This window comes from Xyrauchen texanus, chromosome 31, assembly GCF_025860055.1.
Source record: "Xyrauchen texanus isolate HMW12.3.18 chromosome 31, RBS_HiC_50CHRs, whole genome shotgun sequence".
Classification (NCBI taxonomy): domain Eukaryota; kingdom Metazoa; phylum Chordata; class Actinopteri; order Cypriniformes; family Catostomidae; genus Xyrauchen; species Xyrauchen texanus.
Genome location: NC_068306.1, coordinates 28,865,592 through 28,877,647, shown reverse-complemented (window position 1 = coordinate 28,877,647; position 12,056 = coordinate 28,865,592).

Sequence of the window (12,056 nt, the reverse complement as noted above, 5' to 3'; positions counted from 1 at the left end):
CAAGCCACCCATGCTACACACCTTATTCATGATGTCTTGGGCGCCACGGTGTTCCCCTGCCAGCAACCATTTCTGGCAGGTGTCCCAGAGCTGCTGCGCAATGACAAACGGCCAGCCGTTTTGCCCAGCTTCAGGGAGTGGAAGTGCTGTCAGATCTGTTTGGGGGTCCGGCCAACCCGCTGCACGATGGCTCTCTTCAGGTCTGCGTAGATGAGGAGGTTGGCTGTGGGGAGCTGTTGTGCAACAATCTGCACTTCCCTGGTGAGTAATGGCCATTCCCACACCTCGGCCATCTTCTCGAAGAGGTCTAGTTTTGCTTTGGGACCGTCGACTGTCCCCATTTTGATGAGGGTGACCAGTTGGACGGTCGAGGTGGGCTCCGGGGCCACAGCAGCAAGCCCCTCATGTCTGATTAGGCTCCGGAACACCTGTCAGTCCTCCGCTTGGGCCTGGGGGCAGGAGTTGGAAATGCTGTTCCTGCTCGAGCTGCAGTTCGACAAGGGCTTTATGCTGGTATTGCTGGATGTGGGTCTTGATTACCTCGCCCAGTAGTGAGGATTCCATAACGACACCAGTATATCACAACATCAGCGTTCAGGTGTGGAAAGGAGACAGGGAGCAGTGTCATGCTTCAGGTCAGGGTTTTATTCTCTTCACCTTTGTGTACAGCACATGTACTTTCTTTATGCTTTCACTCAGTTTAATAATTCACTCTCAAAATAAACATAAACTTTGTCACAATATTCAGTAGATCAAAACACTCAATATAAACACAAACAAACGCTGCACACTCATTCTCTCTGTCTTCTTTGGTATGTTTGGCTGCTTTTAAGGGCTCTTTCACTCTAATGAGAAACAGCTGTTTGAAATCATGCTAACCAGCTTGACGAGGCAAACCACTCCCTCTCTCCTGCAAACAGACCCACGTCCACGTCCACGTCCTCATCCCCACAGACGTGTTGCATGCAAGTGGCTCTTTTTGTGATATGAACATATTAATACATATTTATGCCAGAACGCTGAGGGAAGCAGGTCGGTCACTCACTGAAGAGCGCCTTGACAGCGAGGAGGAGAAAAGCTTTACCGGAACACTGTAGGGGAGCAGTGATTCCTCTCACTGTGGGCGCTAAGTAACACAGCCGATGAGTCGTCCTGTCCGCAGAGAAGATCCTATCCACTGAATGTATGACGATGGTAAACCAGAGAGGGTTTCCAAGAAGAGATGTTTTCTGTCATTGAAGGAAGAAAATTCTGAAGAAATGGTGATTTCATATGCCCGCTTATATAGGCCAGCTGCATGCCTAAAGGGGCGGGGCTCAAACCCATTGCCAATCAGAGCATTGCCGGTATTGTTCCAACAAGGTCGTTGGAGAAGAAGTTCCCCAAAAGATATTCTCGCAATGTCTGGACTGAATCGCTAGGGAACAACATAACAGTTCCCTTTACAAAAAGCTTCACTATGATGCTGCGCTGAAGAGCGCTTTGGGAACACGTCTCAGTTGTGACCAGCTGTGAATATGTATGCAACACGTCAGTGAACACTGACTGGAATTTGTAGCCTCTGCCGATGTAATCATTGGACACACCTGGCGCAGTGGCTATAAATAGATGCGTCACCGGTGCATCATCACATTTTTCGTCTTCAGAGCCATTCTGTGCTGTGTGCTATCACGAGCCTGTCAAACTTTCTTTCCTCTGTTAGGAGTTATATTCTGTTAGGCAGTGCACAGTGAACCTTTTCTCTTTTCTCTTTCTTGCTTTCAAAATGAGAAAAAAGGGGGGGGGGGAATATATATAAATATGACAGAAAGTCAAGACAAACGATGCATGTTTCCCTGCCTCCGCTCTATATCTGAGAGGGACATGCATCAGTTTTGTTTTGTTTGTCTGGGGAAGAGCATGCTGCTCTCGCGTTGGAGCGGGGTGGGTGCACGCATTGCGATCTGCTTTCCGGCAAAATGCTTCGTGCTCGCCTCACTTCCGGGAGTCAGCACCCACTCTTTCATCATGGGGCTCTCGCATATATCTGGCTGAGGAGCGAGAGATGGGTCCGTCCCTATCGCTCGCTCTCTCCCCAGATCCAGCTGATCCTTCTCGTAAGCCTGAAGCGCGCCTCCGCGACTCTACATTTCACGAGGGGGTGCTGAACATCGGTACATTCCACGCATAATAATAAAGCAGCTGAGAAATTACTCAAAGTGGTTACTCGGGCTGTGGCCAAACTACAGCTAGACTGGCCACGCGAGCAAGAGACACCCCCCAAATGCTCCAAACTATAAGACAGATTTCTGTCTGGTGGCAAAAAAATTAAAATAATAATAACAATAAACAATAATAAAAAAAAAGAGGAAGGGAATGCTATATTAGTCCCTTCCTTTCTTTGATGACCTCCATGACGAGCTTTCTCGTTCATAGAGGAATCGCTTTACTTCCTGTGTCTTCATGCCCTTGATGGCGATATATTCGACTATCATGGGTGCTGAGACATGGGGGTCTTCAATGATGCCGCCGGTCGAAGAGACCCTTGCGGGCTATCTCTCGCCGGGTTCGGCATCGTCATTTAAAAAGCCCTCCCTCCCCACAAAGCCTTGCAGGATGACCTCCACTTTAGTGGGGAGGGCTTATCAAGCAGCAGGTCAGGCTGGTGCTGCTCTGCACACAATGGCTGTATTACAGGCTTACCAGGCTGATCTGCTGGACGACCTGAGTGTGGGTGCTGCACTCGACGAGAAAGCCTTTTCTGAGCTTCATCGAGCCACAGATCTTTCTCTCCGCACGACCAAGCAAACAGCCTGTGCTATTGGCCGGTCTATGTCTGCCTTGGTCAGCACGGAGAGGCACCTTTGGCACAACCTTTTGGGCATCAAGGACAAGGATAAAGTTTTCCTCCTTGATGCCCCGGTTTCACCTACTGGCCAAATCGGATACACCATGAGCGCGGTTATCTCCAGGTTCCAAGAGGCGAAAAGCCATGAGGAGGACTTCAGACCCGCACTCAGGGGGCGGGTCTGTCGGCCACCCAGACCCGCCTTGGTCCTGTTAGTAGGGAGGCTCAAAAGCAAAGCGTGGTATAGCGAATCAGCTCTATATTCTTCCACCATTAGGTAGCGAATCAGCTCTATGAAATATTAATAATCAATCATAACTTGTTATAATCAATTATGAATATTTGGATCAGTTAATCGGGTTAACTTGATGTAGCTACATTAACATTACAACCAAATACTCGGTTCATCCCGTGAACACTCAATTTTGGTTATTAATTAATTAATTAATAGAAATGTACATTTCGGGGCAAGGGAAATGTCTTTCTTACTAAGTATTAAGAGCAAGTAGTCAAAATCTATGATTAGTGACTTTAGATATGAGCTTGAGACACAGACAACTTTACATGTGACATGAACAAGACTTTATTAACTAGACTAAACATTTAAACTACTCTAACATACATATACATACATTCATACAGTTTACCAAGGGAAAGAGGGCTGGAACAGAATACAGGAAGGCAAGAAGTTATAGCATTGTTTGAAGTTCAGCAGATCAACAGCCTGAGCAAACCATCATATTAGTTCTGACACGCCCTTTTTAGAAAGGGGTTAAGGATACTTAATGTATCAAATAATGAGACTAAGTTTGATACTTGCATGTCCCATTTGAAATAAACTGTCCTGATGCAATTTGTTGAGGCTCCAGTTGATCTTTGATGTTGTCTTGATGAGAGAGAGAACCAGTGAGAGTCAGAGGATCTTGGTGAATGGGCAGTCAAGGCTGTAGGTAGCCTGGCGCACGCTTGGGAGTCCTTGGGGCCTTCTAGTGTGGCATCATTCAGCGAGAGAGTGAGAGAGCACAAGGCTCAGAGAACCAGAAAGCAAGAGATAAGCGACAGGGCTAAGAGCGAGCTTAGAGAGAGCTAAAAGCAGCGAAGAGGATAAGAGTTGGTAAGATAAGAGAAAGTGGGCGCAGCAATTTTATACCCTCGGGAAACAGGTCCCACCTCTCATTGGCTCGACCAATAAGAAGGGTTTGAGTTCTAGGCGGGAATTTGGTTTATTGCTCTTTGTTGTAAAATTGCCCATTGCATGTGCAAGAAAGAAAATAGGAAATATACTTTTAATACTAATATGTTGTTGTTATCGACATATCATGTACACAGTCATTTCGATCTTCAAAATACCAAGTTATAGAGACCAAATATGCCACACATATGATTTTGGTTAACCATAGTATGCAAAGTCTGAAACATTAACCCATTAGTTTGCAAGAAAACATAGATCAAGCACATTTAAGGGAAAATGTGAGATGGCACACTAGATATATGTCAATATTTATCACATGGATATATAGAATATATATATAGGATTAACAGGGTTCATTTCTCTTTCTCAGTAAGAGAATGAAGGGAGGGTCAGCACTTCTCTGAACATTCCTTTGGAGGTCGTAAAGGCCTCCATTACTCTGGGCAGGAGAATGATTCCTTTGTTCCGTCACGGCTCATTTGCATGTTTCTGGCTGGGTTTATGACGGTAAGAGATTTTGGGCTGAATGACTCAAAAGATGGCAAAACATAACGTAGTATCATTCTACGAAGATCTTATATTCGAATTTAGCTAGGCCAAATCGTAAGGTTTAATTTGATACCAAGAAAAGTATATTTAGTACACTTAGAAAGGGAATATACACTGAGGCTATTAAATATGAGGCCTCAGAGTTTAAAACACACAACGAAACAGTTCTAACGAGTTTGATATACCTCAGAAATACACAACATACAGGGATTACACGTATTTCATTAGCAATATGCAGTTCTGTGTTTAACTGAAAAACACACACACACACATTGTTGCGTTCAAAGTTTCCCCCTTCCTGTCCACACGATAAGCACGTGGTGAGCATGCGGATGTCACATGCGGTTCTCTGTCAATAGTTCATTGTCTCTTTGTCAATACATTTATTGTGCTTGTGGAGGCTGGTTGGCGCTATTTCAGTAATTAGGGGGGGTTTTTAACAGTAAGTTCTTGTTTGTTCGGGAATCTGTTAAAGCCACTGATCCTCCGCCATACCTTACAGTCCCCCTTTTTCGCCAGGTGGTGTCCCTGTTGGAGACATCATCGGACGACAATCATCACAATGGCGGATGGCAGGTGAATCATGAGGGTTTTGTAGCAGGTGCAGAGGCAGCAGGTGCCTTGACAGTGTGTCACCTGTCATTATGAAGTCAGTTCGTTTGAGGCAGGTGCTTGTTTGTGGCTGCAGGGAGTGGTTATGGGCATTGTGTAGTGTGGAGAGAGTTTCAGACTGACCTAGTACTGGTCGCAAAAGGGCAGCAGGTGGCCGTTCGCCCTTGGTTCGGCATCCAGTCACCAGGTGTCTGAAGTCTGCAGTGTTACTCTGCTCTGGCAGCAGTGCTGACTTGAGCTTGCCTGAGTGGTGTTGGCAAGAGTCAGAGGTTTGTTCTTCCCAGTACTCCTCAGGGGAGTTCTGTTCCAGGAGCTATTTTGCTAGTGCTAGCAGCTCTTGTAACTCAGTAACAGGCGTTTCTAGCTGTCTTTGTGCAGCCTCTGTTTGGCACCTGTTTGAAAGGTGTACAGGAGGATGTTGTTGTAGACTGCTGTGGGACGTCCTGTGGCGTTTGCAGGGTGAGGCCTTGTGTTTGTTAAAGGCCTTCTGTGTCAGGTCACGCAGTTGTTGGATAGGCATTGTGTGGGGGCAGGCCATAATGCCTAAATGGTGACTTACCATAGGATGGAGGTTTCGGAGGAAAAGGCTCTCGAAGCTGGTGTCCTCCTCCATCCCAGGTTTGTTGCGAGCTCGAGTAAGCTCGTCTGAGTCTGTGGTAGTAAACATAGGGAGTTTCATGCCGACCCTGTTTGGTGTCTAGGGCAGCGATCAGTCCGTTTTTAGACTCTGAGAATTCCCTTATGATGGCTTGTTTCAGCTGCTGGTAGTTAGACTGGATGTTTTCTGGCTGTCGAGCCAGAAAGCGTCGCAACTCTGGGCTGGACGTGATCCAGATCAGATGGAGTCTATCTTGATGGTTCACACTCATCAAAGACTGCAGGTGAAAGTCAATGTCTCGCAGGTAAGCGTGGACGTCGTGGTCTCCTGCAAGCTCTGGTGTAAATGCAGGGATATGTCTGGCCATTCGGTTGAGGTCTTTGAGTGTCGCTACACGTGTCGTTTCAAGATTCGTCTGAATCAATCCTTTTCCTTCCGCGGCTGCAGAAGCTTTAAGGAAACTGTCCGATGACGTGTTAAGCAGAGGGGTTGTCTCCCCCTTTGTAAATCTGTGCTTGGCTGGGCGAGGTTTCTCTGCTGATTGCAAGTGGGGAGTGAGATGTCTCTCCTGCTGTGGTTCCTTTTGCAGCAGGTAAGAGTGTCTCAGTTCTCGTTGGACCATGTCAAGTTCATCTTTGGTGTTGTCCAGCTGCTGAGTCAGCACTTTAACTTCAGCTCTGGACACATTCAGTTGACCTTCACAGGCCATGATTCTGGCATCTTTGTCCAAGAGTTCAGAATTTGCTGTTTTTAACAGTGAATCTTTGTGAAAGAGTACCTTTTCCAGGTGCTCTCTGGCTGTCTTTTCCAGCTGCTCTTGTTGTTTAGCAGCTGTCAGAGCCGTTTGAAGTCTGTGGATTACCTCCTGTGACTCCCTTCTGCCAGGGTCCTTGTGTCTGTCCTGAGCCTCCATCTCTAGCTGGTCTATGCGGTTTGTAGCATGTGTCAGCTCCGTTTGGGACTCAGTGATCTGGCGTTTGAGGTTGTTTACCTCCTGTTTCAAACCTGTGAGGTTGTGGGACAGGACGATAAACTCAGTCAGATATTTGTGCTCGTACCTCTGGTTTGAGTCGTCTGTCATTAGTTCTTTTCCCTCGTTTTCCAGTTGCTTTTTGTTCTGTTGCTGAAGGTCGTCAGCAGCCATGGATAAAAGGGTGTTCCTCAAAACACCTAGCCAGTCCTTTTGGCCTGCCATCTGGGCAGTTAGGCTGAGCATCTGCAACATTTTGGCACACTTCTGGTGAGAGTAAGGGCAAGAGACTAATGCAAGATCAAACAGAATTTGGAGCTAAAGGCAAAGTGAGACAGCAAGGTGTATAATGTACAGCTAGGTTTTGCTAGGTGTGGTTAACAATTGAAATGTGTTCCTGATTATTACTATCTTAGCTGCAAATAGCAGGATGCTCAGATTTGTGTGGATCTGAGTGGCTTTGCTAAAAGAGCGTAAGCCTAGATTTAATAAATGACTTAAGATGTTTCTTTGGGTCAAATTATTTATCAGCACTTACTGATAGCATACAACAGGCTTGATCTTTGAACACCTGAAGAAGAGAAAGAAAGAGGAAGAAAAGAGCTTTCCCATTAGATTGTGTCTATTAGTGGTGCTCAAAATTATGCCATAGAAATCGTCTAGATTACTAGTGTAGCTGGCTCATAAAATTTAAGCAACTTGTTGCAAATAAACACAAAATCGAGAAGACAAGTATGTCTAGTTACTTTTGCAGTTTTATGGGGAAATAAAACTACACTAGACCAAGAGGGTTAAATGGGAAAATGAATAGCTGACTTCTATTATTAGTAAAAATAATAAAAAGTCTTGAAGAAGTGATTAAAATAGCAGAATAACCTTGTATTGGGAATAATCAATAGCACTTATGATCAACAATTAGATTTGCTTTGGACATCATTCTATAGTTGGTCACAGCTGTTGCGTGTTCAAGACCACACAATGTGTTTGTCCCTCTATAAAGTTTAGTCAACGTGCCATTGAAAGTTTCCAATAACTATAAAAATTATTCTCTATCTAAAACAGTTTACATGTAATTAAGTTTTTAGATTTAATTAACAAAGTAACTGCAAATTTAGCTGAACAGCGTTCAGTAAGGGATGCACCTGAAAGGTGCAGGTGAAGTTAGATGAGAAGAATTAAAGTTAAGGAAAGAGAAAGTGAGAATTCAGAAACCAGAAATGGGGTTAAAGGAAAATGGTTTAGATCACTTCACTCTGCATGCACACAAGCTGTAGATAACGGCTTCATGTAAATTATGCTAGCAGCTAACTGTTGAAGCTATTAGTTAGCTTAGCCTAAGCTAAGGGGCTGCTAAGTTGGGTTAGCTTAGCCACCTAGGCTGGTTTGTTTACAGAATGGCGTCGGAAGGAAACACATGCGCTATCTGGAGTGAGCACTTCCTGTGACAAGTCGTTGTCATGGGAACCAATGCACTTCAGAGTTTCAGTGAGTGAAACACAGTTCTGATCACCAGGAAGCTAAGCTTTTAGACGCACACATAAGGTTTAGATGAAGGACATCAATCTAACTATAATTTGTAAGGCCTTTATACTGTGAAAAGGGAGCATCGCCCAAATCTACATTTATATAACACTGTACTGAGATTTCTTCCTCAGAAACAGGTTAAGCAATCAATTCTGGTACAGTTTACATGCCGCTGAGCTGAGATTCCTTCATCAAAACAGACTTACACTTTAATACTGAAATTAGGGTTTCTTCGCTAAAATCATATTACTCGTACACTGATACCTTTTGAAAATATGCTTAAATGTGTTAAGACTCTTTCAATTACAGTAGAGATGTCAATTCAAGCCATCACTTTATCCGCATCCAAACAAGCCAGCAACTAGTGAAGCAAATGCCGTTTCGCATGTCATGTCCTATTCTGACCGGAATTATTCAATGCACACTTTTAGGTTGACAGTGGTTCAAGCTCATAACCTTTGTTTAATCATGCCCGCATCATTCTCCACCATTATGTAGCGAATCAGCTCTATATTCTTCCACCATTAGGTAGCGAATCAGCTCTATGAAATATTAATAATCAATCATAACTTGTTATAATCAATTATGAATATTTGGATCAGTTAATCGGGTTAACTTGATGTAGCTACATTAACATTACAACCAAATACTCGGTTCATCCCGTGAACACTCAATTTTGGTTATTAATTAATTAATTAATAGAAATGTACATTTCGGGGCAAGGGAAATGTCTTTCTTACTAAGTATTAAGAGCAAGTAGTCAAAATCTATGATTAGTGACTTTAGATATGAGCTTGAGACACAGACAACTTTACATGTGACATGAACAAGACTTTATTAACTAGACTAAACATTTAAACTACTCTAACATACATATACATACATTCATACAGTTTACCAAGGGAAAGAGGGCTGGAACAGAATACAGGAAGGCAAGAAGTTATAGCATTGTTTGAAGTTCAGCAGATCAACAGCCTGAGCAAACCATCATATTAGTTCTGACACGCCCTTTTTAGAAAGGGGTTAAGGATACTTAATGTATCAAATAATGAGACTAAGTTTGATACTTGCATGTCCCATTTGAAATAAACTGTCCTGATGCAATTTGTTGAGGCTCCAGTTGATCTTTGATGTTGTCTTGATGAGAGAGAGAACCAGTGAGAGTCAGAGGATCTTGGTGAATGGGCAGTCAAGGCTGTAGGTAGCCTGGCGCACGCTTGGGAGTCCTTGGGGCCTTCTAGTGTGGCATCATTCAGCGAGAGAGTGAGAGAGCACAAGGCTCAGAGAACCAGAAAGCAAGAGATAGCTGACAGGGCTAAGAGCGAGCTAAGAGAGAGCTAAAAGCAGCGAAGAGGATAAGAGTTGGTAAGATAAGAGAAAGTGGGCGCAGCAATTTTATACCCTCGGGAAACAGGTCCCACCTCTCATTGGCTCGACCAATAAGAAGGGTTTGAGTTCTAGGCGGGAATTTGGTTTATTGCTCTTTGTTGTAAAATTGCCCATTGCATGTGCAAGAAAGAAAATAGGAAATATACTTTTAATACTAATATGTTGTTGTTATCGACATATCATGTACACAGTCATTTCGATCTTCAAAATACCAAGTTATAGAGACCAAATATGCCACACATATGATTTTGGTTAACCATAGTATGCAAAGTCTGAAACATTAACCCATTAGTTTGCAAGAAAACATAGATCAAGCACATTTAAGGGAAAATGTGAGATGGCACACTAGATATATGTCAATATTTATCACATGGATATATAGAATATATATATAGGATTAACAGGGTTCATTTCTCTTTCTCAGTAAGAGAATGAAGGGAGGGTCAGCACTTCTCTGAACATTCCTTTGGAGGTCGTAAAGGCCTCCATTACTCTGGGCAGGAGAATGATTCCTTTGTTCCGTCACGGCTCATTTGCATGTTTCTGGCTGGGTTTATGACGGTAAGAGATTTTGGGCTGAATGACTCAAAAGATGGCAAAACATAACGTAGTATCATTCTACGAAGATCTTATATTCGAATTTAGCTAGGCCAAATCGTAAGGTTTAATTTGATACCAAGAAAAGTATATTTAGTACACTTAGAAAGGGAATATACACTGAGGCTATTAAATATGAGGCCTCAGAGTTTAAAACACACAACGAAACAGTTCTAACGAGTTTGATATACCTCAGAAATACACAACATACAGGGATTACACGTATTTCATTAGCAATATGCAGTTCTGTGTTTAACTGAAAAACACACACACACACATTGTTGCGTTCAAAGTTTCCCCCTTCCTGTCCACACGATAAGCACGTGGTGAGCATGCGGATGTCACATGCGGTTCTCTGTCAATAGTTCATTGTCTCTTTGTCAATACATTTATTGTGCTTGTGGAGGCTGGTTGGCGCTATTTCAGTAATTAGGGGGGGGGGGGTTTTAACAGTAAGTTCTTGTTTGTTCGGGAATCTGTTAAAGCCACTGATCCTCCGCCATACCTTACAGTGGCGAGTCGTGCTCCTCCTCCCAGGGATTGGGGACAGTCTCGTCACCCTCAGCAGCCCCAAAGCAAGACCTCAGGTCCCTAATTTCTAAAAGAAGAAAACCCTGACGGTCTTGCGCCTAGTCTTGTGGGGGTAGCTCCCCTCGGGACGGGGCGCATGCTCCACTTCGCCCCTCCCGGTACCCCCGCAAAGACTCTCCATTCCCGCCGCCTTTGGTGTTTCGGTTGTAGAGGCTCCCATCAAAAAGTTGGATGTTTCACTGCTCCCTGCATTTATCCAGGATGCGGAACACTCGACATCCCCTCAACAGGAAGTGTTAAAACATTTATACCCATCTCAGAGAATCTGGCAGCGTAGAAACTTCTGCCAGATATTTTCGTGGGTCCTAAGAACAGGAGAAAAGGGCTATAGAATTTAATTCACTTGCCGCCTTCCGTGGTTCCCACTACCGTAAACCGGATCAGTTATGTCTACTGTGGGGAAACTGCAAAATCTCCTGGTTAAAGGGGCCATAGAACGTGTTCCCCTTCCAGAGAGAGAGTCAGGTTATTACACCGAATACTTCCTGGTTCCCATGGAGGGTGAGGGGTTGCGTCTGGCCTTAGATCTTAAAGCTTGAACTGCCCAGTCTGGGTGTTCAAGTCCAAGATGATCAAGACGATCATGTCACAAGCCCAACATCACGTTTGGCTGGTCACCATCGATCTCATGATGCACTTCTTCTCTTAGAAGTTCTGCCACAACACAGGAAGTTCCTGAGGTTCGCTTTCGGGGGCGAAGCCTTCCAGTATCGGGTTCTTCAATCCGGCCTAGACCTTTTTACTCGCACATTCACAAATGCATGATGCAGCGCCGGCTCCTTTGTGACTCCGGGGCATCCGCATTCAGAATTACATAGACAACTGGCTAATCTAGCGCAGTTCCAGGAACTGGCAGTTCAGCACAGGGATATCGTCTTAGCTCATCTAGTTTCTCTGGGGTTGAGGCTCAACGCCAAGAAAAGCGTCCTCTCTCCCACTCAGAACACTGTCTTTTGGGGGACTGTATGGAGTTCGATTACAATGTGGGCATTTCCCTTTATTAAAAGTTCATATTGCAGAACCAGTTAACTGCAAGATCGCTTCAGTTCTGGACTTTCTGCAGGAAGAACCGTCAGCAGGCTTATGCCCCGCCACTCTCGGTCTATGTGGCTGCCACTTCGGCTTGCCAGGCATTGATGGACGGAGTGCCCTTCATTAGTGGAGCCATGCGACTGTGGACTTGGCAACCTCTTTATAGGACTTGGCA